General features: G+C 34.4%; 1 protein-coding gene across 5 annotated transcripts in view; it reads left to right on the forward strand.

Moving 5' to 3' along the window:
• Positions 1–11398, forward strand: part of LOC106088335 (chaoptin) — a 350599-nt gene that overhangs the window by 259914 nt on the left and 79287 nt on the right. The window lies entirely within an intron of this gene.

The raw sequence follows: 11398 nt of genomic DNA on the forward strand, positions 1-11398 counted from the left end.
TATGATGGCTTTTGAATGCTAAAGGTTTTAACCGACTGTCTAGGGCCCGAAAAGTGGCCCTCGTTGTAGTTCGATTGGTTGTCAAGTACTCAAGTGATGGCGAACAAGGCTAAAACTGAGTGCCTTTGTAAATGTTCCTATATATATATATATATATACATATGTGTGTGTGAGCAAGTGTGCCTGTGTTTGGGCAAATGAGTCAAGGTAGCGGTTGTGGATATTGTGATTTTGGTGTTTTTTGTTTTTGTATGGCCATCGAGCCTTGTACTGGACTCACTGGACACACGCTGCCTCTTATGTCCTCACCCCTACCATCAACAGACGCATAAGAGATGCTGCAAAGTGGTTTTTATGGTTGATTGCGCTGATTGCGGTAGCAACGCAATTTGCCTTTTCGTCTCTAGGTAACAGATTCCCAGACTAACACACACACAGACAAACATTAACAATACTACTTACACATGGAACATACACTACTGCTGCCCAGGTCTCATTGAAATTCTGTTATATTTGGAGTCGAAGTGTTGCATGGACTGATATGGACTTGTTTTGGCGTGTTGGTGAAACGTTCATGTATGCGTCATATTGCTTTTTCGGTTCATTTCATATTCAAACATATTGACGTGTCATTATGTTGAGAAAGTTCAAACAGAACACTTGTCATTTTCATGCAACATGGAAGTGTGCTAGTGTGCGTAAACAACAAGAAGAGAATGTTTGATAATGGCATTAGATTGATTGCAAAGGACTCATATGGGAACAAAAACAGAGGAGAATAGTTCATCAGTAAAAATAAAACAAAATATAATAAAATTAAAAAAAAATAAAATAAAAATAATATGATATAATATGATATGATATGATATGATATGATATGATATGATATGATATGATATGATATGATATGCTATGATATGATATGATATGATATGATATGATATGATATGATATGATATGATATGATATGATATGATATGATATGATATGATATGATATGATATGATATGATATGATATGATATGATATGATATGATATGATATGATATGATATGATATGATATGATATGATATGATATGATATGATATGATATGATATGATATGATATGATATGATATGATATGATATGATATGATATGATATGATATGATATGATATGATATGATATGATATGATATGATATGATATGATATGATATGATATGATATGATATGATATGATATGATATGATATGATATGATATGATATGATATGATATGATATGATATGATATGATATGATATGATATGATATGATATGATATGATATGATATGATATGATATGATATGATATGATATGATATGATATGATATGATATGATATGATATGATATGATATGATATGATATGATATGATATGATATGATATGATATGATATGATATGATATGATATGATATGATATGATATGATATGATATGATATGATATGATATGATATGATATGATATGATATGATATGATATGATATGATATGATATGATATGATATGATATGATATGATATGATATGATATGATATGATATGATATGATATGATATGATATGATATGATATGATATGATATGATATGATATGATATGATATGATATGATATGATATGATATGATATGATATGATATGATATGATATGATATGATATGATATGATATGATATGATATGATATGATATGATATGATATGATATGATATGATATGATATGATATGATATGATATGATATGATATGATATGATATGATATGATATGATATGATATGATATGATATGATATGATATGATATGATATGATATGATATGATATGATATGATATGATATGATATGATATGATATGATATGATATGATATGATATGATATGATATGATATGATATGATATGATATGATATGATATGATATGATATGATATGATATGATATGATATGATATGATATGATATGATATGATATGATATGATATGATATGATATGATATGATATGATATGATATGATATGATATGATATGATATGATATGATATGATATGATATGATATGATATGATATGATATGATATGATATGATATGATATGATATGATATGATATGATATGATATGATATGATATGATATGATATGATATGATATGATATGATATGATATGATATGATATGATATGATATGATATGATATGATATGATATGATATGATATGATATGATATGATATGATATGATATGATATGATATGATATGATATGATATGATATGATATGATATGATATGATATGATATGATATGATATGATATGATATGATATGATATGATATGATATGATATGATATGATATGATATGATATGATATGATATGATATGATATGATATGATATGATATGATATGATATGATATGATATGATATGATATGATATGATATGATATGATATGATATGATATGATATGATATGATATGATATGATATGATATGATATGATATGATATGATATGATATGATATGATATGATATGATATGATATGATATGATATGATATGATATGATATGATATGATATGATATGATATGATATGATATGATATGATATGATATGATATGATATGATATGATATGATATGATATGATATGATATGATATGATATGATATGATATGATATGATATGATATGATATGATATGATATGATATGATATGATATGATATGATATGATATGATATGATATGATATGATATGATATGATATGATATGATATGATATGATATGATATGATATGATATGATATGATATGATATGATATGATATGATATGATATGATATGATATGATATGATATGATATGATATGATATGATATGATATGATATGATATGATATGATATGATATGATATGAAATGATATGATATGATATGATATGATATGATATGATATGATATGATATGATATGATATGATATGATATGATATGATATGATATGATATGATATGATATGATATGATATGGGCCGGTTTCGGATTAAGGATTAAGAAAATCCTTTCTGCCAAATTTGCGAAAGAACCGGTTAACAAATGGACACATTTTGTGGAAGCTCCCATTATTATTACAAAATATTTCAATTAGTAAGCATCAAAGATTAAAAATATAAATTTCTTGTTAAAAGGCAAATTTGCCCCTAATTCAATTTATCCCAAAAATTCACATAAAGCTTTCAAAGCATTTTGCATACATCATCTTTAAAAAAAACTTTTGGGCTAAAAAAGATGCCATACTGTATATTAGAACAAATCATATGCTGTTACTTACACCACAGACATGTGACCCCCACCCCAAGGGTATGCTATCATTTGTGGCTAGTAATAAAATGGAACTTTTCTCCCCTCGTTCTCTTCCTTACTGTTGCTCTTTCTCGTTAATCCAATTTTTGATAGGTGATTTTTAACCTTTTGGTGAGTAAATACGTAATATTTTTTATGGATCTAAATTTATGCTTCGCTCTTTTTGTGGTTTCTTTTTTTGCGTTACGGATTTTGGCATTTGACCACAACAAAAGTGGAATGTTAAACAAAAAATGAATAGCTGGGCATATGTTTTAAAGTATGCTCCTCCCATACTTCTTTTGGAATACTTTTTAAATTTGTATATATGTGTGTGTGTATCTGGGAGAATATTATGAGCAACAATTTATTTTGCATAATTTATGAAAAAATTTAAAAGCATACTTCTAGGCTTTTGCCTTTTAGCAAAGCCTATAATTAGGTGTTACCATTGTATTATCTCTACACAAGCTGAGCGGAAAGGGCAAGAATAACACAACATTTCTAAAGTAATTAAATATTAAATATAATGTGGCAAAATTAACAATAATTATATAATTCAAAGGTATTCAGGGAGTTGGGTAGCCTTAATTAAGGCATTGTTTAAAACAGTTTCGGGCAGGCGGCAGTTGAACAGAAATAATGTCTTAACTTAAATTGAAATGAATCACAAACTTGCTCAAGCAAAATCACAGGATGACACTCGTCTAAATGCTCAACCATTATTCAAAATGTTATCTAGCCATCCGTGATGGCATTGGACGCCAACCATCGCAGCTTCTCCGCATAAGTCAACGTCATGTGGCAATGAGCAATGAGGAATCGTCATTTTTAACTACACATTTATTACTGCTTCACTGAGAACAAAACTAAGAAATTTAGCAACTCACTGCAATGCCTTTGGCCCGGGACCATGGACAACGGAAGTAAATAAAACCACCCACATGGCAAACTGTAACTTGAGGTTATACTCGGTAAAGATGCAAAAGTTTTTATGCGAGCTTTTTATTTTTCTTAGAGTGCGAGTTTGTAAGCGGGGCACAGTGGGCGTATGTTAAAAGATTTAAAAAAAAAATAGAAAATTGCTGGGACTAACTTTAACCACCAAACATCTGGTCAAAAAAAGGCGCGGGGCAATTTTATATTGAAGTCAAATGCGACGCACTGTATGAAATTTCAGCGAAACCGAGAAATCGGTTCAAGACCTCAAAGCCAAGGATCGTCCTCAATGAGCCCTTTTTATACCCACCACCGAAGGATGGGAAATATTCATTTTGTCATTCTGTTTGAAACACATCGAAATATCATCATCAGCGTAAAAATCTAACACGAATTAGACATGTCCGTCCGTCTGTCTGTTGAAATCACGCTATAGTCTTTAAAAATAGAGATATTGAGCTGAAGCTTTGCACAGATTCTTTTTTTGTCCATAAGCAGGTTAAGCTAGAAGATGGGCTATATCGGACCATATCTTCATATAGCCCCCATATAGCCGATCCGCCGATTTAGGGTCTTAGGACCATAAAAGCCACATTTATTATCCGATTTTGCTGAAATTTGGGACAGTGAGTTGTGTTAGGCCCTTCGGCACCCTTCGATTTGGATACAGCTGCCATATAGACCGATCTCTCGATTTAAGATTGTGTGTCCATACATGCCGAATTTATTGTCCGATTTTGCCACAATTTGGGACAGTGAATTGTATAAGGCCCGTCGACACCTTTATGCAATATGGCCAAGATCGGTTCAGATTTGGATATATCTGCCATGTAGACCGATGTCTCGATTTGAGGTCTCAGGCCCATAAAAGGCGCATTTATTGTCCGATTTCGCCAAAATTTGGGACTGTAAGATGTTTTAAGCCCTTCAACATTCTTCTTTAACTTGACTCAGATCGGTCCAGATTTGGATATAGCTCCCATAGAAACCGATCACTCGAATATACTTCTTGAGCTTACAAGGAACGCAATTATTATCCGATTTGGTTGAGATATTGCACGAGAACCTTTCCCCCTAGATGTACCGAATATGGGTTTTATCGGTCTAAAAACTGATATAGCTCCCATATAAACCCACCACCCTAATATACTTCTTGAGCCTCTGAACCATGCAATTCTTTGCAAGCATATACAAAATCCATGGGGATTTCTTGTTTTTATCCCATTTTTCTGGCTATAAAACTTGGTACAAGGAGAAAAAGGTAAGGGTAAGAGAGAACCTTTCCTATAACCTCCTAGATGTACCGAATATGGTTCTTATCGGTCCAAAACCTAATAAAGCTCCCATATAAACCTACCACCCTAATATAATTCTTGAGCCTCTGTACGATGCAATTCTTTGCAAGCATAAAAAAAAATCCATGGGGATTTAAGGGTAAGGGTAAAAAAATCCATGGGGATTTAAGGGTAAGGGTAAGGGTTGAGTCCGAAACCTAATGTAGCTCCAATATCATCGCAAATCTTATCCCTTACTTTTTGTTTACCTACAAAGAGATTTCGGGTAAAAAACTTGGCCCAGCCGAACTTACCACGCTTTTACTTGTTTTTTGAAGTGGTTTCCCACTGTGCAGTGTCAATAAAATCCATCCTCCATCACCTCTTCACATCCTATGGAGCCTTATGTCTGTCCCTTTAACACACTTTTCGTATATACAGCAAAGCACCAGGAAAGAAGCAATTCTCGTCGTTGTACTTCTCTCTTACTTAACTAATTGGCTAATGTTTTATTTTAAAACTTACTCCCAACGAAGACAAAAAAAAAGAAAAACAAAAACAGATAGAAAGAAAGTCGTCAACGACACTGAAAAGACAACCGAAATTTTAATTTTATGTTTAAGCCAAGGCATTGCTGCAATTACCACATTTCCACCCCGCTTGCCACCTTTTTGCGAATATCGTACCTTTTGCGCTAAGTCCTCAAGGATCAGAAAAGTTTGTCTTAGTCAAGGCTGGCAAGACCAAAGTAAAAAAAGGACAATGCCGTATGTAAAGATTCATTAAAAACTACACCGACCGAGTTGTGCAAGCAAGAAGTTGGAAATTAAAGAAATTAAGAAAAACAGGAAGTGAAAATCAAGGATATTGGTTCGTCTACGGTGGTGTGTTTGCGGAGTTTTGGGCCCATGGTGGTGGTGTAAATTAAGCAAGAAAACCAAAAAAAGAAAAACTAGAGGAAAAGGGGAGATAATAATGAGAGCAAGACACTGACGACATTCACATCAGTGGACAAAGTTCGAAATGGAATGCGAAATGAAGTCGTGTCCTTCCTCTATATGCCAGCAAGGCTCTCAGTCAGACTAACGTCTGATGGCGGCTAATGAAGAAATCATTATAAAGTTTAACAACGGCAAAATTATAGCTTTGAGCAACTCGTCATGTTCTTTTCTGCAGAGCACTTTTTTTCCAAGACTTTCATTTCTTTGCTATTTGGGGATCGCCTTTTTTCCTTGCCTGCCTTTCTGCCTGTCTGTGATCCTTGTAGGCTATTTGGGTTCAGAAAAATTAAATGAATTTTTAATTTTCAAATGAATTTAATTAATTCTTTCTTGTTTTACTTATCTTCGAAGAAAACGAAGAACAAATGAAAGAACCCATAAAAGGCAGTGAGGCCAACAGAGAATATGGTTAATTTAATGGGGAATTGAATTGAGGGAAAAAAGCCCATCTTCCAAACTTAACTCAACTCTAGAACGATGGTTTTTCACTTCGGAAGAAAAAGACGACGAACAAGCACCCAGGAAATGAAAGAAAAGGTGGATTATTAACATAAAACTCACACCAAAGGCAATGCAGCACTCGTTTTAGCTTGGAAATAAAAAAAGCACAACGGCTAAATTGATGATGAAAACAAATTCAAATGATGAGATTAGCAATTAAACAACTTATTTCTTTTCATTTTTTCCTTTTTCTGCCAAAGCCTGAATGTAGGCGGAATTTTATTCGTACGCAAGAAAGCATAACAAATGACAAAGTTTTCGTTGAATTAATACTTTTATAACTTATTTAGGGATTTTAGCGAAAAATCCTTAAAGGACGTTAAAGAATTTTATTACATTTTGATAAATCTTTGCCAACAACTTTTAATACAGTTAAATAAACATCTATACTTTTCTATATAAAGCCAAATTGTAAGACTAAAAAATTTATAACATTTGTATACTCTCCACCAAAAAATGGGGTATGCTAATCTCGTCATAGCGTTTGTTACACCTCGAATATTCGTCTAGGACCGAGTAAATATGAATATTTGTAAGCAAATATGTAAATTCTTGATCATTATGACACTTTAAGTCGATCTACCTCTGTCCGTCCTTATGTCCTTCCGTCCGCTTGTACGTCTAATTTGGCTGAAACTGTGGTCTATGGCTTCTCCTCTCACACTGAGCCAAATCATGGAAAAGACCCGAGGATTACAAATCAAGACCTACCTACCTAACCTACTACAATGGAAAGTTTAAGTGGTGCAAGTCACCTCGAAAATAGATGTCAGAGACCATAAAATGAGCGACGAAGTTCGTTCGATCACTATTACAAATTTTAGCGAAATCAGATTATAATTGCGTCTTTGTTGAGCATTAGACCCTCAATCGGCTAATCGATCTATGTGACAGCTATATCTAAATATTATCCGATCTGGACCACATTTAGGTGTGGTGACGGAAGACTCAAAGCAATTCATTGTTCCAGGTTTCAGCGAAATCAGGCTATAAATGCGGCTTTTATGGTCTAAAGACCCTTAATCGGCAGATTGCTCTATATGGCAGCTGTATCTGATTTTAGACCGATCTGAACCATATTTGGATCGGATGTTGGGAGACTTAAAGCAACTTACCAATTAAATTTTCAGCGAAATCGGATAATAGGCATAAGACCCTAAAAAATGAAAAATTAGAACGATATCGAATTTAAAATCGGATCATAAATGCCCTATTGACAGCCCGAACAAAATTTTGTAGGGCCTAGGTGACCAATTTTCACGACCCAATGGGCTTAAGCCCCTAGTATATCTCTTATATATAAAAATCAATTTGTGTTTGTAGATTTGTTTGTGTGTTCCTTATAAACTCAGAAACGACTGAACCGATTTTCTTGAAATTTTCACAGATGGTGCATAATGAATGGTGAAAATAGGGTACTACATTTTTTGATATATGGAGGGGGGGGTGGGGGGCGGACCCCCCCCCCCCCCCCCCTTCCTCAAATTTTCAGAAACGCCAGATCTCGGAGATGGACGGTGCGATCTAAGCGAAATTTTATGTGCTCTCATATAGTACCCTAAAAATACAAATTTGGTATCCAAATTTCGGATGGGGTACCTAGGAGGGCCGCCCTACCCTAAAACCTACCAAATATTTGTATACACCAATCACGACAATATGGGACTCAAATGAAAGGTATTTAAGATTAGAAAACGTATCTGATATCCAATTGTCGGACCAAATGTTAGGAGGACCACTCCAACCCCCAAAACACCCCTTAATCGGTCATATTTACCGACCACGGCAATATGAGACTCAAATGAAAGGTATTTGCGAGTAGAATACCAATGTGATATCCAAATGTGGGACCAAGTTTCTGGGGGTCTACCCCTTCCCCAAAACACCCCCCAAACAGGACTTATTTACTGACCATGGCAATATAGGGCTTAAATAAAAGATATTTGAGTGTAGAAAACGAATCTGATATCCAGATGTGGGATCAAGTTTTTGGGGGCCGCCTATCTCCGAGAACATGCCCCAAAGAGGACAAATTTACGACCATAGCAATACGCGGCACAAATGAAAGGTCTTTGGATGTAAAGCACGAGTTTGGTATCAATATTCAGGAAAAGTATTTATGGGGCCACCCCACCCCCATAATACCATCGAAATAGGAAGTATTTGCTGCCCATTGCAAGTTGAGGCCCAAATAAAAGGTATTTTAGAATAGAACGCGAATCTGATATATAATTTCAAAGCGACGACATCTGACAATAAATGCACATTTTATGGCCCGAAAACATTAAATAAAGAATAATAAAGAGATCGGTCTATATGACAGCTATAACCAAATCTGAACCGATCTAGGCCAACTTGTGGAAGGATGTTAAAATGCTTAACACAACTCACTGTCTCAAATTTTGGCACAATTGGATAATAAATAATTTATGGGCCCAAAACCTAAAATCGAGAGATTGGTCTATATGGCAGCTATATCCAAATCTGGACCAATCAAAGCCAAATTGAAGATGGATGCCGAGTGGTCTAACACAGCTCACTGTTTCAAATTTCAGCAAAATCGGATAATAAATTTGGCTTTAATGGGCCAAAGACCTTGAATCGGCGGATCGGTGTATATGGGGGCTATATGAAGATATAGTCCGATTTAGCCCATCTTCGAACCTAACCTGCTCATGGACAAAAAAAAAATATCTGTGCAAAGTTTCAGCCCAATATCTCCATTTTTAAGGAATGTAGCGTGATTTCAACAGACAGACGGACGGACATGGCTCATCTGTAATTTTGGCTCTCAAATGTGCGAAATTTGATGACTATATCCTTAGCCTTGAACATATAAGAGGAGTGACGGATGAACGAGGTAATGCGAAATTCTTTAAGATTTTCGTTAATTCCAAATCATGGTATGCCACAATCAGTATGACCAATGATGGTGGCTACTCGAAGCTGCTACCTTGCATCACTTGTTGCTGAAATAATTCGGGAATTTGTTTAAAACGATTTTCCATGCCATTCAATGGCAACGGAAATCAAATAAACCTACATCAGGAAATAAAATGAAATTTAAATCCTTTTATGCCCAAAAGTAATTGAAACAGCTAACAATGCTCTGCGATACCGAAACGAATGAAATTGTGATACTTTCACACACAGTCAATGTTTGTTATTTTAATTAGTTTTACAAACTCACGTAGCTAACATGGACCTCAGTATACAGGCTACAAAAAATCTATATTTAGCGGGTAAACAAATGCAACAGTAATTCTTACACAAACAAACAATACAAAAAAAAGGTTGGCCAACCTTAGCTACATCGGTTAATGGCAAATAGCGAAAAAAAAAACATTCAAAATAGTTGGCCATTGCAAAAAGAGAGGCAAATATCTCAACCGCAACAAACACCAAAGTGCTGTGTAAATCTAAATACAGACAGGATGGTGAAGACAAACGTAGACTAAGTGGAAAAAATGTTGCAAAAAAAAAAGGTGAAAAACGTCAGGTGAAAATGAAAAAACAGAAAAAACCGATTAAAAAACCCATCTGCTACAAAAGTACAATGGCGCGAAAAACCGTGCCTAAGTAGAGCGTGAAAATTAAAGTTGCCACTTAAGCAGCCTCAAATGAAACTGAAATTGAAACAAAATGAGACACAGCAGCAAATCTTGTCACACCCAAAGCACAAAACAAAACAAAAGTAGGGAGACCATGCACTATGGTCTAGGAGATCTCTATTTTAAGTTGTATATTTTGTATAGAGAGCACAAAAGACAAGTAAAAACGCTTTAAGTTCGGTAGTGCTGAACTTTGGATACCTACCACCAAGAATATATACAAAATCCTATTAAGTCATAACTAACGGATATGGTGTTAGCTATAGCCAAATATGGGCCCATGTGGATCCCATTTACTTTAGTTATGGAGGGTCCTTATACATGCCACAGTTTCAAACTTCAGTGAAATCGGCCAATGAATCCTCTAAATATGGGACTAATACACTAAATCCGAAGATCGGTCTATATGGTCTCAGTGTACAACACACTGATACAACAACAACAACTGCATATGGCATATATATATGGTCAAATATTGCCACATTCAGTTAGGTTAGAAAATAAATGAGCCTGTTATTTCCTTAAGACCTTAAAGCGGCAGATCGGTCTATAAGGCAGCTGTATGGCCTGATATGAATCATATTAAAGCCGGAGCGGCAGACCAAGGCCTTTGGTGGGAATCGAACCCAAGACCTCCGCACTGGCAATCTAAGCACTCTATCAACTCGGCCACCGGGGCGTTTTTCTGTAAATGGTTTAGTGACCAAGAATTTATTCTGAAAATACATTTTCTGAAAGCA

Source organism: Stomoxys calcitrans, chromosome 3, assembly GCF_963082655.1.
Source record: "Stomoxys calcitrans chromosome 3, idStoCalc2.1, whole genome shotgun sequence".
Lineage (NCBI taxonomy): Eukaryota > Metazoa > Arthropoda > Insecta > Diptera > Muscidae > Stomoxys > Stomoxys calcitrans.